We start from the raw sequence: 20964 nt of genomic DNA, 5'->3' as shown, positions 1-20964 counted from the left end.
CTGGCCCATGAGTGATGTCCCCGACCACGCACTATGGACATCACTGAGCTTCCCCAGGAGCAAGCCACCACCTGCAAACTGTCTGCACTCGACAGCCAGCCTGTGCTGGGGGACACACACAGCCAGCCTGCTGGGAGCTCAAAGGCAGGTGGGGAGGTGACTTATAACCCTGTCACAAACGTGTCACATCTGGCAGAGCAACATCCCATTGAGTCCCTGTCCTTCAGCGGGGGAGCTCCATCCTGTGTTTGCACCCCTGGTCCAAGGTACCCCCATCCCTAACTCATGGGGGGGCATGCATGCCCTGAAACCAACTGCAGGGGCTGGGTCTCTTCACCACCTAATACCCTGCACATTAACTTAGCTCCTCTCCAATAACAGGCAAGAAGGCCAAGAAATAAAGCAGGTACATTCCGGGAATACTGCGGCAGCAAACACTGCATGAATCACATCAGGCAGCGTCTTCTTCCCAAAAGAAGTTTGTCCACCCAGGGTGAGCAGCCCACCTTTGGAGCTCAGCCTTTCAAGCAGGAGACAGATCCTCCACACCAGGTGTGGTGAAGGAGCCGGGTAACCAGGCAGGCAGAGGGAACCTTTGCTTCAGCTGCAATACATGGAAGAGCCTCGCAGTGTCCCCTGGCCAGTTTCTCTGGCCGCATCCCACCTCCATCAGTAACCTCAGCTACTCATTGGCATCAAACCAGCTCCACCAGCTCTTCTTTGGCCATGTGAGCCTACCCTTCCCAAGTGACCACCACAGTGTGCCTTTCCAAAACCACTCCTGCCTTTACCCCGCCAGGGCCTCAAGGGCTCCTTTGTGCTCTTGGCACAGCAGACTGCTCCTGCCACAACCCACAAACCTTCTCTGTTCTTGTGAAATGTCCCTACCTGAATGCCAATGGGGTTTAACATGGCCACATGCAAAACGGAGGGACCCTGGAGAAAAGCATCAGTGTGACAAGGTTGCAGGAAGGGGCACAGTGAAAACGGATTGAGTAGGAGCTCTAGACGTGGGACTGTGGTTTGGAGAGCAAATATAGCACAAAGATATCCAGAATTAGGGAGATCGTTACTGGTTGTTGTGCCTACCACAACAGGAAGAATGTTGGAAAATGGGAACAGGTTCAGAGAAGAGCTACAAGAATGATTTTCAGCCTGGAAAACTGCAGTACCGTGGAAGGTAGAAGAATCCCAACCTCTTTTCCTGACATTGGCCAAAGCTAAAACAAGACTTGGTCCCACTCAGCAAGCACCCGGTGAGCAGCTCTACAGCCCAAACCAAAATGAGCCCCAGCTGAGCCTGGGCACTTGTAAATGAGAAAGCAAAGTGCCTGTTGCAAACAGTGTGGTTGCTTACTCATCCAAACCAGCTTTGACATGGAAAGAGGGGCTTTCTCAGCTGAGGTCACCCAGGTCTGCTGTGCCCATGGCTGCAAGGCGAGGGACTGCAGTAGGGAGGGTTACCCAAGGAGCAGGCTGGCCTCCACAAACATAAAGGGTGGGACTGGTTTTCTGCCTTCCTGACCCTTTCTGGGCACAGTAACCATCTGGTCAGTGCTGCAGCTGGAAGGAAGGCACCGGGGATGCGGGTGGCAGCAGTGGGGAGGTGGCGATTTTATGTGGAGATGGGGGTGAGCACAGGAGGGCCCATCTTCTTCCTCTCTGCAGGGACCGTGCCAGCCCAGTGAGGTCTCTGCTGGTTTCCTCTTGGCTGTCAGGCTGTGAGCGCGTTGCGGCAGCCGTGCCAGGCTTTTAACACGAGCACAGTGCTTGCACAGCGGGACCAGGCTGGCTTGGCTGGCCTCCAGCCCCAACTGCCATAAAACGGGAAATAAGGGAATTGGAGCAAGACCACAGCGACCACCAACCAGCTGCCACTGGCGGCACTGGGGCACTCACCCCCTGCCCGGCACGAGCAGGCAGCAGCGCGTCACCGTGTGCCCGCCGAGCTCAAATGCGCCAGCAGCCTGTGGTGCACCCAGAGCATGCATGGAGGAGGAGGATGAGGATGAGGAAGAGGTCATGTGCCTTGCCCTCCTCAGATGCTCCCAGGGAGCAGGGCAGCCAGGAGCCCCAGGATGCTGCGCACAGCAGACAGCACAACCCCGCTCGCAGAACAGTATGGAGTTTTCTGCTAGTTACATGTTTTATGAAAAGTTATTGGCAAAAATGTACATTTTCTTTGGCTGCGTTTTGCACAGATCTGGCAAAAATGTAACGTTAGTGTCTCCCCTTGAGAGAACTTTATTGAGTGGAACAAAGTCGGATATTTTTAGCTACCCATTGTTAGCTGAAGAACAAAGCCATAACTAAGATATTTTGTCTCTTACACTGAAATGGGACTATCAGACAAATCCATGTACAGTCATATGTGGCTGCCCATTCAGATGGAGCACGAGAGGGAAACTATTTTTAGCCTGTACACTCCACACAACAACCACATTTCCCTTCCCTTGCATGCTGGACCACCAAAACACACGGACAGCACGGGAGAGAGCAACATTGGAGAGGGGGGTGTGGGGTTGCTGTCTTCTGCTGTCCCTCAGGCCATCTGATGAATGACATGTACAGGAGAGATCAGGTCATGAAATCCTAAAATACCCTTTAATTTTTCAGCCTTTTGGGTATCTTTTTCCATTCAAAGCTGAAATGATACATGTTTCATCAATACGCAACACAGAAAAGTCAACGAGGACCAAGATGGATCGTAGCAAAGCAGCAATGTAATACACAGCACTAAAACCTGAACCCTCATCTCTTTTCCAAAAAACCATGTATATACCCTGAGGGCTGCTCCGATGAGGAGAGAGGATGCCCACAGGCAGTGCTGGGTCATGCAGCCTGCAAGGAAAGGGAACTGGCACAGACCCATCCTGGCGGCGCTGCTGCCTGTCCTGCTCCCGCACAGTCGAACTGTGCTGGGAATGTAACCGTTTCGCAGCTGCCAAGGCATTGCTTTCCAAAGCATTAACCCTGAAACGCCAGAAAGCTCTGTGCAAGGCTGACAAAACCTCCCCTGAGCGCTTTAGTGCTCAACAAATGACATCAGTATTTTACGACTGGCAACATTTTGTAGTACATTCATTTAGAAGAAACAAAGCGGTCCATAAATGCCCTGGATATCTGAGCGTGAGCGATGCTGGGAGCTTTTTCTAAACAGTTTTTGTGGGTTGCATTGGTGAGTCATGGAGAAGTTGCATTAAATGGCTGAGCATTTGGTGCAACCAGAATGACCCTCCACAGTTAACAGAGCTGTGACACAGTCCTTCTTGCAGGAGCAAGAGGAAAGAAAATCAAGGTGCCATTGCATAGTCTGACGCGCTCGGAGGGATACCCTCTGCACCAGCCAGAGTGGAGGGATTAGAGTAACCATCAGAACACCCTCCAAGTGGCTGCAGCAAAGCAAGAGCCTTCGGGAACCTCACATGGCCCTTCACCATCATCCTCCCTGTGCAAAGCCAGCTGCTGCACCCTCTCCACATTTCCCTGCCGGCCTCTCCAGGAAGGCCAGCTCCTGATTTGCTAAATGCACCTCGTGCCTGTTCCCAAACAAGTGTCACGCTCTATGTAGGTCTGCACGTAGCACAAGACCTGCCAGGTGCAGGTGGCCACCAAGGCCCCACCAATAACGCAGGAGAAGTAACAGGTAGTAGCGATGCCTGACTGCGCTCCGTCTCCCTAGAGATGCTGCAGCACGTAGGTGCTGTGTGTCAACACGACCAAACACGCACGTGAGAAAGCAGCTAGAAGAACAGAAAGACATTAAGTAGGAAACGTAAATTACCTGCAAACTTTTCGGCTGAGCTAGAGTGTCCTGGAGGAGATGCTGCTTTTGTGACTCCTTGCTTTCTCCGTGGATTAGGGCTGCTTTTATCAGGGAGCAGTGATTGTTTTTATAAACTTGAAGCACAGTAAGAACTGGTTTAAAATAGAGTGAACGGAGCTGGTGCGGGTGGAATTAGACAAACTCTGAGAGCTGCTTTTCCAAAAATAAATTAACTTCTTGCAGCCCGCGGAGCAGAGGAGGGGAGGCCGGGGGCTGGCCGGGCAGGCGTGCGGGCAGGCGGGGGGCTGCGGCGGGGGCTGCCGGGGGGGGGCTCTCACCTTGCCCGGCTCCGGCCGCAGGTGAGGGGTGGGCAGAGCATCCCCGCGGGCGGGCAGCGAGCGGAGCCGGGACGGGGGCGGGTCCCCCCTTGCGCCCCGACGGGCAGCAGCCGGGAGCGGCGGCCCCAGCGCGGAGCCCGGGGTCTGCCCGGCGCCAAGAGCCCTCCTCCCCCCCCCCGCCCCGCCCTGGGCTCGCTGGGCGCCCCCGGCTGCAGCCCAGGACCGCGGGCTCCGCTCCGGCCCCCGCAAGAGTTAAGGAAGAGGAGGAGCCTCCCCCCGCCCGGGCTCGGGTAACAGCGGCAGCAGTCCCCGCGGGTCCGTGCCTGCTCTGCCTTCCCCGACCGCTGCTCCACCTGCCCGGGCAGCCCGGCCCCAGCCGCGCTCCTGCCCTGCCTTGGAGCGGGAGAGCCCCGGGGCTCACCGGGCGTCCTGTCCCCAACGAGCCGCCCGAGCTCCGCGGCCGTGCGGGAGGCGAGCCGCGTCCCCTCCGCCTCGCCGAGCAGCGGGACCCCGCAGCGCTGCGACCCGCCGCAAGGCATGCTCCAGCGAGGGGAGCTGAACGATGCCCCCGGGCTTTTCCCACCTCCTGCACGAACCACAGCCCCCCTTTTCTTATCTCTGCACCCCTTTAAGTATCTCCGTATTGGTAATGGGGAGCAGGGGCAGCTGGAAAAGCCCTAGCCCGGCCGCGAGGAGCTGGGCAGGGATCCCAACCAGGAGACAAGCGAGTTATGTGTCAGCCCCTGCCAGCCTCAGCGCCTTACGTCCCTGTCCTCTGGACGTCCCCGTTTGCCAGTCTGGACGAGCAGAGGAAGGGGTGTCCTTGGCGCTGCAGACTGCCCTGGTAGCGATGAACTGGGGCTTGCTGCAGCTCATGTGCTACGACACAGGGCCTGGGCTGGCCAGGGCACCCAGAGGTCTGATCCCCAGGTAACTGAGCACTGGATGTTTCATTGAGTTCAGCCCGGCATTTCCAGAGGTCTGTCACCTTGAGCAGAGCAGACTCTGTCCACAGGCTGATAACCGAGCCAGCATGGCACGTACCAGCTGTGCAACCCAGGGCACGAGTAGTAGAAAGGCATGGCTGTGCACCAAGAGGTCTATTGACAGGCAGGTCCTCTGCTCTGAACACCCCAGCATCAGTCCCGATTGACTTTCTGTCGGAGTATGAGACACGTGTCCATACAGCCACGACAGCCCCCTCCCTACAGACCCTCATGCTCATGGAAGCACCATGGTCAGAGGGTACCAAAGGCAGTTTTGGGGAGCACCATTGGAAGGGGAAGGGGAAGGGATGCTTACAGATCCTGTTCCCCTGTGTCCTGGGCACACAGCCTCACCTCAGGAGTGGAGATGCTCTTTATCATATTGCTGCATCAGCAGGTCCCAAAGGACTTGAATTCTCCAGACTTCGTCCTCAGGATTGAAGAATGAACTGCTGCCAAATGTCTTCTGACTTCACCTATGCATCAAAGCCCTAAAAACATCACCTTCCCACCTACAAACCCCCTTTTCAGGGCTTAGGCTGGCCTAGGCCATCCTACACAACTGAGCTGGCGTAAGCTGCGCAGCCTATTACGCTTTACCATCCCTTACATCAACTCTTGCCCTTTTGATCTCAGTGCCTGGCTGAAGCCTAGAGGTTTGCAAGCTTTTGCTGCTGGGAAGGGAACCCAGATGGAGAGAGGGTGTTCCCAGGTGCAATCCTTATCACTTGGGCTAAATTGTGTTTTCTGAACGCAGAGGCAGCCCAAGAGGCGGTGCGTCTCTGCTCAGGCTGTGCCTTTTTTCCCCATTAACACCAAGCTCCAAAGGCTCTCCTGGCTGTGCTCCTCTGCCTCTGCTCTCCACGTCCTCTCCCTGGTGCTTTCTCCTAATGGATTAAGAGCAGAATGATGTCCACCCACCGGCCCAACATGCCCCATGGGTGCCACTGCTGTGCTCTGCGCTGGGGACGGTGCTGCATCCAAACTTTCACCCTTCCAAAAAAAAAAAAAAGAATCACTGTAGGTTTTTTTGACACAGCAGGTAGCTCCCTTGAAGAAAACCCCTCTTCTCACCGGCATCTAGCCTCAGGACAGCCTTCCCCGGGCGTGCAGGATGCCGTTCCCCTGTGCAGGGAAAGTCCCTTTTCTTCTATTTATTTATATTCTTCTTGCTATAAACTCACCCGCCGGCGAACCTGCTGTTCGTACTAACAAACACATCTCTTTGGTCTGTGCAGAAGCTGCTGGCCGGGCAGACATATGTAGCGGGGGGATCTCCCCCAGCCCTTCCATAAATCCTCGGCTCCCACCAGGTTTGTTTACATGGCAGTTTGTGAGCGGAGCCCTTTTGGCAAAGCTCCTGATCTAGGACAGACCTAAGCCAGAGACCCAAAAGGGCCTGCACTAATAGTCTAATGGGCATGAGGGTCCCTGTGGAAGTTAATTTCCTATCACATCTAGACACTCTGCCTGGGAGAAGTCTGTTCACAGTATGTTTGGACAAGACAGAGCTATGGTCCAGAAAGTGTCCTTTAGGAGCAATAAGTTTTTAGGTCAGGGACGCAAAGGGAAACAGCAACGTTTCTGAGGTGGAGAGGTGTTTGTGTACTAATGGGCTGTGTAGTACCTGTATTGTTATTTAGACTGTTATCATTAGGGTTCAGAGTTAACAGTCCACACCAAGCACTGGAACAACTCACCCTTCTCTGAGCTTTCTTCCAAGCCATCTGCTGTCCACACTGCCACCACTGATGGAGAACATTTGAGTTTTCACTGCAAGGTCTTCACACTGGAAGGCCTTCATAACAGTTTTGCCGCAAGAGCTCAGGTGGGGCAGGACCACTCTGCAGTGATGCCAGAGCTGTGGTCCAGTGCTGGCAGCCAGACCAGGGTGAGGGGAGGAGAGGGAGCTCTGGAGGGTGATGGATCCATTTCACAGGTGGCTTTTAGAGGGACGCCTGTGTGCCGGCTGTGCGGCAGGGCCAGATACGTGGCAGGCACTGGATAACACCACGGGCCAGAGGATGAATTTCCTCCCCGCCAGCTCTGTATGTGGTGAGTTTATCCCATCAGTGCCGTGAGCTGACAGCACCCCACAGCAGAGGGGCTCAGCTCCATCCGTCGGGCCATGAGGACCAGGGAACAAGCGGGTTGATGGCATGGGGCCATCAACGGGCGGCACGGAGGTGGCGTGGCCATGCTGCCCGCAGGCAGCTTGGGCTGTCTCTGTTGGCAATCTCACGGGACCATGTGAACAGCTGGCATGGGGGCGTGGGGTGATTTGCTGCCCGTGCCACGCAGCTGCCCTTCCTGTCTGCCCATGGGCACCATGATCCCCCACGGATTGCGGCAGCGTGGCAGTGGCATGGCTGTGCCACTGTGCACGCTCACAGATGCTTGGGCTTTGCTCGGGATGGGCAGACCCGAGGTGTCCCGGGGGCTGGCCAGGGGAAGCGGGATGCAGAGGTTGGATCCAGCAGCACCCCAGATCCAGGCAGGTGCTGGGAACGTGACTGGGGGTGTCTGGCACTGCACATGCCTCGCTGGGTTTCCATCCCGCTTCAGCCTCCCAGCACCGCGCCGGCTGTGTATCAGACAGTTTATTTTAGCCATTGATGGGGGGAGGCGGAGGGCAGAGGCTGGAGGATCAGGGGCTGAGGCTGTGTGGGCGGGAGGGGGCCGTCAGCCCGTGCCTCCAGTGTGTGTGACACGCGTTTGGTGTCACCGAGTGGGAGAGCTGCGAGCGGGTGAAATATGAGCTGCGGGTTCCCGGCTGCAGCTGGAGGAGCTCGTCCTGCAGCCTGGCCCTGTTCCCTCTCCAGGGCAGGAGGGGCAGGTCAGCAAGAGCCGGTGTGGATCCCAGCACCGGCTGCACGCAGTCACGCCGCACCGAGCGGGGCCAGACAGACCTTGGCTGGCCGGGACAACCCCGTAGCTGTGGGGCTCAGCCCCAGCCATGCTCAGCGCCGGGGCAGCAGTGTGGGAAACACCACCCTTGCGGGGCACACGCTCTCAGCATGGCTCCGGGATGGGCCAGCAACCGTGCAGGGTGATTTTTCCTCACAGCCCTTACATCTCGGTTGCTCCTGAGGTGCTGGAAGGGTCAAATGTCCTTCGCCCAGCATCCAGCCTGATCCTGTGCCCATGCACAGGCAGATGCACACTGCACACCCCCTGTTTATTGATCATCTCAGCACATCATCTCATTCACATCCGTGGCCCAGCCTAGCTGCTGGTGCTAGTGCAAGGTGGTCGGATAACTGCTGGGATGCTTGGAACGTGGTGCGGCGTGGCTCGGCTTCGGAGCAGGCAGGCCTGGGTTCCTGCGCATTTATTTCAGCCGTGCACGTGTGCAAGGAGGGAGGTCTCAGGGCGATGCTGTCGGTGCGACACCACACAAGGTGGCGGATTGATTCGCATTGAATTCTGGGTCGTGTGTACAAGCGTGCGTGGGGGGGCAGTGCGGGTGCAGGCGCTTGCCTGAGGCGGGGCGCAGGGCAGCGTGAGCTCTGCAGCAGGGTGCTCTGCGAGCAGCACACCAGGGCACACACCACCCAAATACCACAGTCCTGCTTCAACCTATAAACGCCCCGAGCAGCACCTGGCACAGGGGGGCCGGATGGGTTGGGTTGGCTGGCCCAAATCTGTGCTGGGGCTGCTCCTCCTGTGCTGCCATGGCCTCCTGCTGAGCTGCACCGTGCCCTGGCCCCAAGAAATCTCCTTCCCTGCCTGCGATCTGCGGGGATGGGGCAGGACAGGCTGGAGCCTGCCCCCAAGATACTCCAAACAAGAAAAAAAGAAAAGAAGTATAAAGGAATAAAAATGACCTTTCAGTGACTGTGGAGCCCCAAGCTGCTGTCCAAGGGAAGACACAGGAGCCTTGGGTCCCTGCTGTGGGCAACCTTAGCAGCTCCGGCCCCCACGATGCAAAATCCACGGGCTCTGGTGTCGAGTGTATACATGAAGCAGAGATGGGAATCCCAGCCCTGGGTGGGCAGTGGCAGGGCTGGATGCAGCAGTCATGCGCTACCACATGCAGTAGGTTTTTCCCCCCACCCCCTGCCTTTTTGGGGGGGTACAAATACTTCCCTTGGGCACCCGGCCAGCCCTGGGCGATGCAGGGATGCTCTCCTGCATCAGGATGCTCTGCCCAAAGGCTAACTCTCGCACTTGGCGATGGGAATTGGGCACCTCCCACGCCAATGGCACCTGCCCACGCACGGACAGTGGGCTGGGGCAGCACTTGTGCGAGGGACACCCTGGGACCGGTGCAGACACTCCTCTGCGGCAAGACAGGGCTGTTGGCAGCCAGAGGGACCCTGCTCCCTCCCGGCTCGCTGCAGACCATGCAGGGCTCAGGACCCGGGGCGCAGGGCACCACGGATGCGGTCGGCAATGCACTCCCCATGCTATTCTTAGGAAGGGTAAAGTTTATACAAGAAATTTAAGCTTTAAACCCAGGCACCATAAATAGTCTATTTTTCAAGGGCTCCAAGTCAGTTGTAGGCTCAGAGCCAGAGCCAAAATTTGGCAGCTGTCTTTGTTTAATGATTAATTAAAATGAGGTAACAAAACGAGACATATCTATTAACGAGGGTATTTGCAGCATCAGTAGAGGATTCCAAATGGCTGATTTTTTTCCCCTTTTAATCTTCAAACTTCTCGTTAGGAAAACAAGCTCTTCCTCCCTCCGCAGCCGGGCTGGGTGGGAAGGGTTGTGCCACGGCCCCTCGCCCTGGTAGCGGGAGGGGAGCAGCGGGCAGGCAAGGCTTTATCTTTATGGTCCTCTTCCTTTAAACAAAGCGAACCCTCCGCATAAAGATTTTTCCAGTTTGGAAATTTTATTAGACCTTTAAGTAAACTTCAATGGAGAGACCCTTGGCTGTGACAGAGGCAGGAGGGGGGAAGGTTTGCACATTGCTTTGGCTCTGTGCTGGCCTTTCCCCAGTGGGTGCCACACCATTAGGACTAAAACGGGAGTGATGGAGGCAAAGGGGCATTTTCCAGGCTCTTTTTCATGTGTGCCAGACAAACGGGGCCAACCCCACGTCCCCACCCTGCCTGGGGCAGCAGCACACGGTTTTCTGGGCACCTCAGAGAGGTGTGAGCAGACAAGGTGACAAGGAGGATGGTGCGGATGGAGCCTGGGAGGCTTCTTCCCATCCGCTGTGCTCTTAGCTCATCCCCTGACACTGGATACATTTTCTAGCTCAGAAAACCAAGCAGAGCACCAAGCTGCCTTGTGTGGGAGGTGCCCGTGGTCAGAGGAGAGTTAAAGTGTGCGGAGAGGTCCAGAGCAGCTCTCGGGGGTGTGCGAAACAGGTTCACCTCCCCCCCCTCCCAAGGCTCCGAAGCTTTAGCCACATGGGAAAGCACCCAAGTATGAGGAAAAGGGAAAAACATCCCAAAATAGTTTAGTCTTGTTTTCTGCACTGAGACGCCCAGACAGGGTGGGAGTTCTGGTTGTGTCTGAGCTAAAAATTACAGTAAATAGAAAAGTGGCTGCAAAGCCCCATGTTCTGGATAAGAAGGACATGTGCAAACGCCGTCCATCAGGGTGAAGACGTGCCGCCGATGAAGGCCCATAAATAAAAGAGGAGGGGGATGGAGTTAAATGAGCTCTGTGTCAAGGGGTGAACTGTCAACCGCCTGCTGAAGTGTGTCTTCTCCCCAGTGTGTTTCTCTGGACAAACAGGGAGTGAGGGGAAATGGCTTTGTACACAGGGACCACTCTGAGCAGAGGTGGGATCCCGGCATCCCCCTCCAGACACAGGTCCAGGACCACCAAGCCCACCTGAGAGCAAAGGGGGGGCTTGTTCTGCCCCTCTGACCGGAGAAGAAAGTGGTCAGGACGGACCTGCTCTGGGTGTCCCATCCTCCCTGCACGGCTCTCCAGGCACATCTCAGCTGCTAGTGACATTCCAGCGTAAGCACTGAAGTCTGATCTTTGGGGGAGGTGATAGGGATGATGGGTGGGTCGTCCCTGTAACAACCAGAGGTCCTGGGCATTTTCTCCGGCAGGGCTCTGGTCCTGCAGCACACAAGCCATGTGGGCAGGATGGGTAGTGGGGGCTGGAGCAAGGCAGACTCAGAGTGGAGGAAGGCCCACAGCTCCTCCTGGGGGGATCAGTCCCCCGGGGGAGTAAAAGGGGGATGGCCCACACCAAGCACCAGCTTCCGGCCCCATAGCAGGTCCTGGGATGGGTGAGCTGGTGAAAACCCAGCAGGACCTTGGGGTCCTCGGCTGTCCAAGCTGTGGCTGGAGCGGAGCTGGCCCAGGGGTGAGGGTGGGAAGTGGAGCTGGTCCTGGGTGTTGTGCCATCCTCGGCGAGGCAGGGTCCCATCTCCTGGACCTCTGGACTGCAGTGTAATGGCCGCATTGGAGGGGCCTGCTCCAGGGAAGGGGACAGGGCACCCCATGGGGCAGAGGTCCTGCCTGTGCAGCTGCTGGAGCTGGCTCTGCTACCCTGGGCAGGGGTCCCTCTGGGAGCCTGGCCCTGCGTCAGGATCTGCACTAGGGGTGCCGGAGGTGGCACCGAGGGCAGCAGTGGACAGGGAAGGTGACCGGGCAGCCAGAGGGTGGGAGCACGGGAGCACGGGAGCACAGCGCTGTGGGCTGGGAGGGAGCATCTGGGGTGTCCGGACGGGGCTGAGCCTGCAGCAGCAGCGAGCGCAGGGCAGGGACATGGGACAGCTCGGGGGAGTGGGGCAGCAAGGAGGGAAGGGGGGCAGCACGAGGAGCAGAGGGGCAGCCTGGGGGAAGCACAAGGCAGCACGCAGGGCAGTGGGGCAGCATGGGAGGTGGCAGCGGGGCTACACGGGGGCAGTGGAGCAGCAGGGGGAGGGAGAGGAGCAGCCCAAGGGGCAGCGGGACAGCACAGGGGGCAGTGGGGCAGCACGGGGGGCAGTGGGGCAGCACAAGGGCAGTGGGGCAGCACGGGGGGCAGCAGGGGATGGGTGGAGGGGACACGGTGGGGCCCAGGCGGCTGCGGGGACTGGCGGGGGCTGCCCCGTCCTCACCCCCCGCGCCCCTGCCCGGCACCTTCCTTGTACGCCCCGGGGCGGGGGGCGGGGGGGGTGCAGCGGCGCGGCGGTGCCTGCGGGAGCGCGGTGCCATCTAGGGCCGAGCCCGGGCTGCTGCAGGGCCCGGCCAGGGCTGAGCGGCTGCCGCTGCGGGGAACGGTCGGGCGCGGCCCCGGGCCCCGGGTCCCGGCGGTGGGGCAGGAGCCGGCGCAGGCTGCGGGGCCGGTCCCGGGACAGGACGCGCCTTGGCCCGAACCTGCTCCGCATCCAGGCGGGAGCTCAGCGAGGGCCGGGGCCCCGTCGCTCCCCGGGGGCGAGCAGGCAGCGGAGCAGCCCAGGGCTCTCCGCGGCCGCGGCTTTTCTCCCCCCGGGGCTGCGGGCCGTGACGGGCTCTCAGCCGCGGGGAACCGCCGCACGCTGCGCTGCTTCTGCGGGGAGGCCGGCAAGGGCCTGCGGCTGCAGTCGGGCGGTGCAGGGAGGTGGGGTGCTGCAGGTGGGGTACCACAGGTGGGTACTGCAGGTGGGGTGCCGCAGGTGGGGTACCGCAGGTGGGTACTGCAGGTGGGGTGCTGCAGGTGGGGTGCTGCAGGGGCATGCTCCTGGGCATGGTGCGATGGGCACAGCAGTGCAGATCTGTGTGCTGACCATTGCAACCAGCACTACGTTTGGCAGCGACCTGCACACCAGGACAGCCTTGCAGCCCCGTGCTGTGCATCCCCATTGCAGCACTGGTGGCTCTGGGCTGGTCCTGTCCCCCCCTCAAGCCTTGCGCAGCAATGGGAGGCGGGGAGAGCTGGGCTGGGAGGGTGGTCTGCAGCAGGAGATGGAGGCCACCTCCTCACAGCGTGTCCAGGCAGGGCTAGGCCTTGGCGGGTGCTGGGCCAGGAGGTGGCTCTCAGAGGTGGAGAGTCCCCGTGGTCTGAGTTTGTCCTGGCCCTTGCAAGGTGGATCTTGCAGAAGGCTCTGGGAGCAGAGCTGGGGCTTTTTTGACTCTTGGCATTTAAGCTAAGGGCACATATGTCAAGTCTTAAGTTACTCTCCCAAAAACTGCATGTTTTTCTGCATGCTTCCCAGAAGCACGCTGGCAATGATGACAGTGCTGTGGCTGGCCATCAGTCTGGTCTATGTCACCTTGCTGTGCTGTGACACCTTCGCCTGTCCTCGGGCGGATCGGGCAGTCTCCCTGCCCACAAGGGTGGGAGGTTTCTCCATGCTGCCTGTAGCTCTCCTTTGGCCTCAGAAGCAGACTGAGCCTTACTCGCTACTTGAAACTTGGCCCTGAAGCGTCGCGCAGGTATGGTTCTGGCTCTGCACAGTGTGCTCACACCCAGATCACTTCTCCAGTGGGACAATACCATCCTCCTGGGTCATGCAGTAAGAAGTACAGATGTGTCTTGAAAAGAGAAAAGCAGAACTTGGCAATAAATCCTCCTAAATCGGACGCACAGGCTGTTCTGCGTGTGCTTGCCACATCCTGCAGCTGTCAAGGGAAACACTAACAAAGGAAAGGCTGGAGCCCAAGGGCTGCCCAAGAGTGACGGACAGGACAGCAAGGGGCTCTGGGGCTGCCAAGGCTTGTACAAATCAGGCCCAAAGTCTGCAAGGAACGTGGAGGAGAGAGGAGGAGGAGGGTCCAGTGAGGCTGAAGCTGGGGCTGCCTGCATGCCCTGTCTATGTGTTCTTGTATTTCCAGGTGTTTGGATTTCCTTAGTATTGATTCTAGAGCAAATTTCCTGGTGTCAATCTGATTTCTGCTATTTGCCTTTCTAAAGGCTTCCCCTCTGCACTGCAGTCTACAATGTTCACTTCAGTCCCAGTTTGATGAAGTTTTGACCTGGAAAAGCAGAGAGCGCAGGCGATTTCTCAGTGCACATGCTTGGGTTAAACGGAGGTGACTGTGGTATGCAGCATGCCTTGACAGAGTGGTTTTTCCAGAGCTGCACGCTGTCCCCCTCTCCCAGGTCTAAGCCATAGAGTTTGCAGGTTGGAAAAGCCTAAATTTCTCTATTTCAACTGCCCCGTCTCCTGCTGCAAAAGAGGAAGCTCTTTGTATTCCTGCTCACTTAACTCAAAACAAATTCAGCTATATGATGCTGACTGGGTTTTCGTGTGCCGTGGACAGAGGACAAAGAGTAAATTACAGGGAGAAGGATGCTTTTCCTTCTCGAAACAACAGGAATTGATTTAATTTATACTTTGACAGCCAGAATTGAAAATGATCAAGACCCCCTGCAGCTGAGAGTGGAGTGTTTGTCGTCCTTTTATTGAAAGAGCCGAAAGTAATATCCCCTCAACAGGGGTGACTGGGGGAGAGATTTGCCGCTGCAGGGGGTCAGATATATCCCTACATCTGCTCTTCTGGGGGGGCTGCGTGAGATATTGCAGATAAGAAATGTAAACTCTGTTTTAATGAAGCTGCCCAGGTTACACCTTGCTGTTCGCTCCCTGAAATCACTCTAAATTCAATTATTTCTGTGGCCCAAATAATTTGTTACTCTTTCCCCATTAGCTGCATGTATTTTTGCATGTTTATTTTCTGTCTCTTTGGAGGTTTTACTGGCTAAGGCAGTCCCTGTGATGTCCTGTGCAACTTTGTGAGAATTTCCCCACTCCTCTGTCAAGTATAGTCATTATTTGTCAGTGAGAAACAAGGCTTTTTCAGCAAAGTGCCACTAATCCGAGGGATAAATCACCTGAAAGTTCACCTCCTGGGGTAATCCTATCAATTACCTCCATTCAAATACCATATTTATGGAAAAATCAGCATTGTCAAATTGATTTCTCATCCTGGATTCCTTGGATGCCTGTTCTTGATTACTTGATGTCATTGATAACTGCAGTCACTATATCACTCAGAATCAGGCTTGCTGGTAAAATCCACCTCTGTGGCTCTGCAGAGCCAAACTCTGCAGGATTTAAGAGAAATCCTTTGCGTTTTTGATCCTGCCTGTTGCAATGCCGAGCAGGAGGGGACTCTCTGTGAGACCCTGCTGTCCCACTGCCCTGTGCAACCCATTTTGCAGGCTCACCACAATGCACCCGGTGATTTGGGGATTTTTACACTTGTTACTTGGGAGTCTGAGGAGTTTTATGGGGAGCAAGGTTCACCCAGGAACCTTTGCTCACATGTAATTCCCTGTCAAGGGATGTTAGAGGAGAAGATTTAGGGATAATTGAATAATATCAGCCCCTTCTGGGAGCTATATAAAATTGTGGGGACAGACAGCTTGCTCCGAGGATGGTGTTTGTGACACTGTGGCTCTGGTGTCATCCCTCTTTTGTTCACTGTCACATGGAAAGTCTTGTCTTTTCACGGTGCCTTGGTTCTTTCTCAGGACGTAGGCAGAGAAGAGCATTTCTGTGAGGAGGCTCCAGCCTTGTCTGTATCACATGGTACCAGGGATAACCGGGTGGGAGCCAAACGACATGGCAGGCTGCTGCTACCACTCAGATTCACCCCATGGGTTGTAAGCTGCAGCAAGAGGATGTGTCTTTGAGTCTTTTCTCTGTGGATTTATTGCCTTTTTGCAAATACTTCTGTAGTCCCCTGGTTATAGCCCAGGCAGGGCTTGCCGTCGGCTGAAGAGCCCTACTGAACATCACCGTAAGATCAGCAAACTAATCCTGCAGTGCCGTGTTTCTTCTTCCCCAGAGAGGCTGGGGGAAGGGCTGAATCGAGCTCAGGCTCCACGTATCCCTGTGTTGGTTCAGTCAGAGAGCGCAGCCAGTGCCCAGAGGCCTCCATATGATGCCTTGTTTCCCTGCATCCCCCACGCTCCCCATTTTATTTATAATCATTAGGGTAGAAGCAGCCAGAAGCTTCTGCTGTCTGCTGGGTCATGGCTAATGCTACTCACACCACATTAAAAGGCCCATTAGCACTTGGGGTTTTCTCTCTTGGAAGATGCACATGCGAATAATCAAGTTGCTTCTGGATCTTCATTTTGGTAACACCTGGATGATGCACGCTGGCCTTTTCTGCTCTGTCTGTATATGCAAGATGTGAACAGAGCACACAGATGGGCACCACAGACCAGGGAGCACCTTCTGCTTTGCAACTGCCTTGCAGGCAAGGTCCTGCCTGTGATGGTGAGGGCAAGGGCATGGAAAAAGCACAGAGGAGAAGGAACCTCGTATCCACACTTTTGCTATCAGCAGCATGAACATGGAACAGCCCAGGGGAATGACCTTGGTGCTTCGAACACCTCTCCAAGGTGCACACTGGGGACTGGAGGATGGACACCAGCTAGTAGAGAGGAGATTGGTGACTGGATCCACCAGGATGGAGGACAGACCCTGAGAAGTAAGACACCAAACAAGGATCCCCAGACCAGACAATTCTCTCATCAAATACAAGCATGGACATTGCAATGGCAGGAAAGGCTTAGGGACATTTGCATGAGTTCCCAGAGCATTCCAGTTTTCTCCATTGCTCTCCCATCAGCATCACCCACCCACAACTGCTCCTGACACCAGGCCAGACGTGGTCTCAGCACTGCCGTGGCAGGGAAGCCTCCCATCCCTTAGCACAGCTGGCCCTTCCATGCTCACTGCAGCCCTGCGTCCTGGCTTGCTCACCGATGTCGAGCCAGGGGCTTCTGCGGTTTCTGGCTCTAGCACTCTGTTTTACCAGTCAGCATCACCACAGTTTTGACAGGCAGCTGCAAACTCCTCGTCCTTCTGCGTTACAGGCTGCTACAGCCTGGCTTTCACTGCTGAAAAAGGAGAACAGAACTCCTTTACCTGCGGGTAACTAATGTGTGAGGACAAATAGGAGGTAAAACTGCAGGTTCACCTTGGGCTAGCTGAGGATATTCTAGGGAAAAATCACACCCTTTTTAAGAAGGATGTCTCCTGCAAGGAGACTCTACCCCAGTCTATAGCAGCTCTTCGCTGTGTCAGACCCCCTCAGCTGTGGAGCAGATCACCCCTGCTGTGCCTCCAGCCTGGGCAGGATGTTCCAGACACTAGTCTGTTTGGGATGTGATTTGTGCAGTTTATGCAAACTGGACTTACCTCTGAGTGTGCCTGGCCCATAGGGCAGTGGGGAAAGGGGTCTGGGACAGCCTTGTCCTGGAGTACCAGTGCCCCAAGGCCATGCTGTGCCCTACAGGGAAGCCCATCAGGCTGTTGTTGATGTGATGCGCCTGACCATCGTTTTCACTCCTGAGCGGCAGAGTCGTCTCCTGTGCTGGGCCAGGCCTTGAAGCACCTTAAGGGCAAAGGCTGGGACCTGAACATGCTCTGCAACGCTATAGCAATTGGGTACAGAGGACATAGGCACCGAGCCCAGCTACAAACTCTTCCAGGCACATGCCCAACTGCACCCCTCATCCCCCAGTGCCTCCTGTCACAGGGTGACATCTCCATCTCTGGGCAGCCACGAGCAGCCTCTTGCAGTGTCACTGCTTCATGGTGCAGGACAGACCTGTTCCTCAGAGTGCCCCCTCCTGCTCCTTGGTGTCTCTGGGAGAATCCCTTTGCCTGAGAACAGTATATTGGTTATTGCTTTGCCCTCAAGGTCTTCTATTTCCCACTAATTTTGCTTCCTATCTTGGCCAGACTGGTTATCTTTACAAGCAACAAATTTCACAAGAAGGCTGAGTGGGCCACTGACCCACCTAAACTCTTCATATTGTCCTGTGCCGCCTTTAATCTACATGTAAACCTGCTCTTCTAATAAAACTCCAGACTACAGGGGATAATGGATAATCAGTATAATATACAGCCTGTGTTAGCAAACAAATCGAAGCATCAGTATCATCTTGGGAAAGTCTCAGAGATAAACATCCTCCCTTGTCTGTTCCTGGTATCTGTTGGGATATTACTTTTAAATCTCCCTTGTGGCATGTCTGATGTTACCGCTTCAGCTGAATTAGTTAACCAAACTCTGCATTACTGTGTGTTATTTAAGTATGGGCCAGATGGGGTGTATTTCCTCACAACCCTGAGGCAGCGCTGATGTTATAATGACTCTCCAAGCTGGGGCTGATCACTGCGTATGATCTTTACAAGCTGGAAAGATGAGGCATTCAGGGGGAATTAGACTGTAATTTAGCATTTATTATCAAAGGATTGGGAGACCTGTTCCAGGAGATGCCCTTGCTCCTGAAGCAGTACTCTGCTTCACACCCCTGCCCGGTCTGGCAGGAGTTCAGACTGATGGTGGCTTCCCAGATCACCAACAGCCACTCACAGGCAACTTGCAGGAGGAGGGGTCTAAGGACACCACCAGGACAGGCCATGAGCCTCATGCAGAGCGCACGGGCACGAGGAGCGCTGACAGGACACATAGAGAGGAGCCTGCAAACTAGCTTGGGCTGTCCCTGGTCAGGAGGCAGGTTTTGATCTCTGTAGCCTCAGTTAGACCAGAGAGTGAACCCTTGGTCCATTACCAGGCACCTCCGATGGATGCTGCTCATTGCAACAACAGTTTCAAGCAGCAGCATGCTGTTAGATGAGCTCCTGACGCCTCCACAGCCACTGCACAGTGGCATGGTCAGATAGCCTGCTTGCATCGACCCCAGCCCTGTTTCAGAACAGGACCTCCTGCGTGCAAAGGCATGAGGCAGTTTCAGTCGGTCCCTGTTGTGCTACAGAAGTGAATTGGAGAAATACAGAGATGTTGTCTGCAGTATTAATGTCTCTGGGTGATTCCTCATCACAAGCCAGGCAAAGCTCACTGCCTCTGCGCACCCGAAACGTGCACCAATGGACCACAACTCTTACTTCAGATGACTTTGAGAAGCAAAGGATGGCTTTACCATCCAGAATTTCTGAGAGAACTATTCCAAACCTTTACAAGGTCATGCTGAAAATCTGAAACCAAGATCTCTCCCAGCTTAATCAAGCACCCTATCTATAAGACAAAAGATAGTTTTCCAAGGAAATCTGAATCACATCAAGGATTAAGTTGGCAAAATACGTGGGTCATTCATGTTATATATATAGGGACTAAACTCTGGGATGTCCCTACTGCTCTGCCAAAAAATCTGTTAGGCTAGGACCCTCTCACACATAACAAGGACCACAACTGTAAAATAAAAGACTCTTCCTCCTGAACCAAGTCTTTGAAATTCCTCCCCAATATGTGAGCTGCCCAGACAACATTGCAGCTAAAACGGCAAAGGACAGTCATGTGCTTCTGTTAGCATGGATTTCAGGTCAGATTCAGAGCTTTTTTATTTCCTTCCTGTGAAATCTTCATAGGACTGGGATATTATGGGCAGTTTTGTCACTTTACAGAATTTTAGTGAAGTCACAGCTCTAAATACTGGCCTGTGCACAGAAAACCAAGCCAGCAAGGTTGGACAAAATTGCTGGGATTCATTTGATGAAAAATACCACACATCATCTTAGTTATTTCACCAACTAAAGAAACATTGGGTGGAAAACCCATGCTAGCTAGTCAGAGCCCTAAAAGAGCTTTTGTGCTCCCAAAGGTGTAAAAAAATGCATTAAGCACAAAAAAAGCTATTTTCATACTTCCTGATTATTCACTTGAGCAGAAAACCATTGACACAGAGAGGAAATGATGCAGCAGTGGGGCAGGAATGTGCAGATAGAGCACTCACCTTTAGGAATCCTCAACTTTTATTGGGAAGCAATTTAAGATTTAAACTGATGTTTCCCTTTCCTGTGTGACAGGGAGCAGAGCCAAGGGCTGTGAGTGAGCGTTAGGCTGCAGGACTGTAACGTGTAAAACATACGTGAACAAAGAGTTTGTGAACAAAGAGTATTTTATTTCATCCAGAAGTGGGGAAACCAGGAAAAAAAAATGCCATGCTAATTTGAGCTATTGTGTGAAGAGATTGGAGTCAGAAGAATGAGAAATGCTAAGTGAATTATAGATTTGAAGAAAGACTGACAGAACAGATGTAAACAGCCATGGCAAGATCTGGAGGTTTGGACAGGTCCCCACTCAAACTGCTTGCTTGGATCACTAGAAAAGAAAGGGAAGAGCATTGGCACTGAGAATAAAGGGAGACAGTGTTTGCAAAGCAAAGCACTGAGGAAGATAAGGTTTGCCTTTGGAAGCAAGGAAGAAAAGGGATATTGATGATTAGGGTTGTTTATGTTGGGGTACTCTAGTTACAGTAAAATTTAGTGGTTCTTTCTGAAGCAAACAGAAAGCCTGAAAGAACTCAGGGTGGGTTTAGCGAGCTCAAAAATAAACAGAGCTGTGGCCTGGATCATCTAGTATTTGTAAACAGGCCCTGAACAAGGCTCATATGAAAGAGGAGCTTGTGAGCAGTGGGGAAATGGTGAGGAGGGGACTGGAGAATCACAGGGCAGTTTGGGTTCGAAGGGACCCTGGGAGGTCCAGCCTCCTGTTCGAAGCTGGGCCGGTTCCGAGGTCAAACCAGGGTCCTCAGGGCTGCATCCAGCCTGGTCCTGACGGCCCCAGGGAGAGGCATTGCGCTGCTCTGCCGGTACCTGACCCAGCAACTCACCGTCCTCATAGGGAAGAGGCTTTCTGTCCGCATGGCTCGCACCTCCTGCATTGTAACTTGCTGTTCTCCTCCTCCTGACGCGCTGTGAGAGCCCGGCTCCGGCTCCTCGATGGCCTGCCCGCAAGTGCTGCGAAGCCACCAGGCCCCACCCGGCCCCTCGCCCACGGCCTGCCCGGTCCCGGCACACCTTGGCAGGCCCCGGAACGGCAGCTGGCTGCGGCGGGAGCTGCAGCGGGCCCAGGCCGGGCCCCGGCGCTGCCCTGCGAGCCCGCCCGGCCCTGGGGCGGCAGCAGCACCGCGGGAGGGCCCGGGCGAGCCCGGTGGGGACGGCAGCGTTGCTAGGCACGGGGGTTGCTAGGCACCCGCGCGGCGCCGCTGAGCACCACCCCTAGCGTAAG

The sequence above is a fragment of the Grus americana genome, chromosome 18 (assembly GCF_028858705.1).
Source record: "Grus americana isolate bGruAme1 chromosome 18, bGruAme1.mat, whole genome shotgun sequence".
Taxonomy (NCBI): domain Eukaryota; kingdom Metazoa; phylum Chordata; class Aves; order Gruiformes; family Gruidae; genus Grus; species Grus americana.
Note: the sequence above shows the minus strand (reverse complement) of the source record.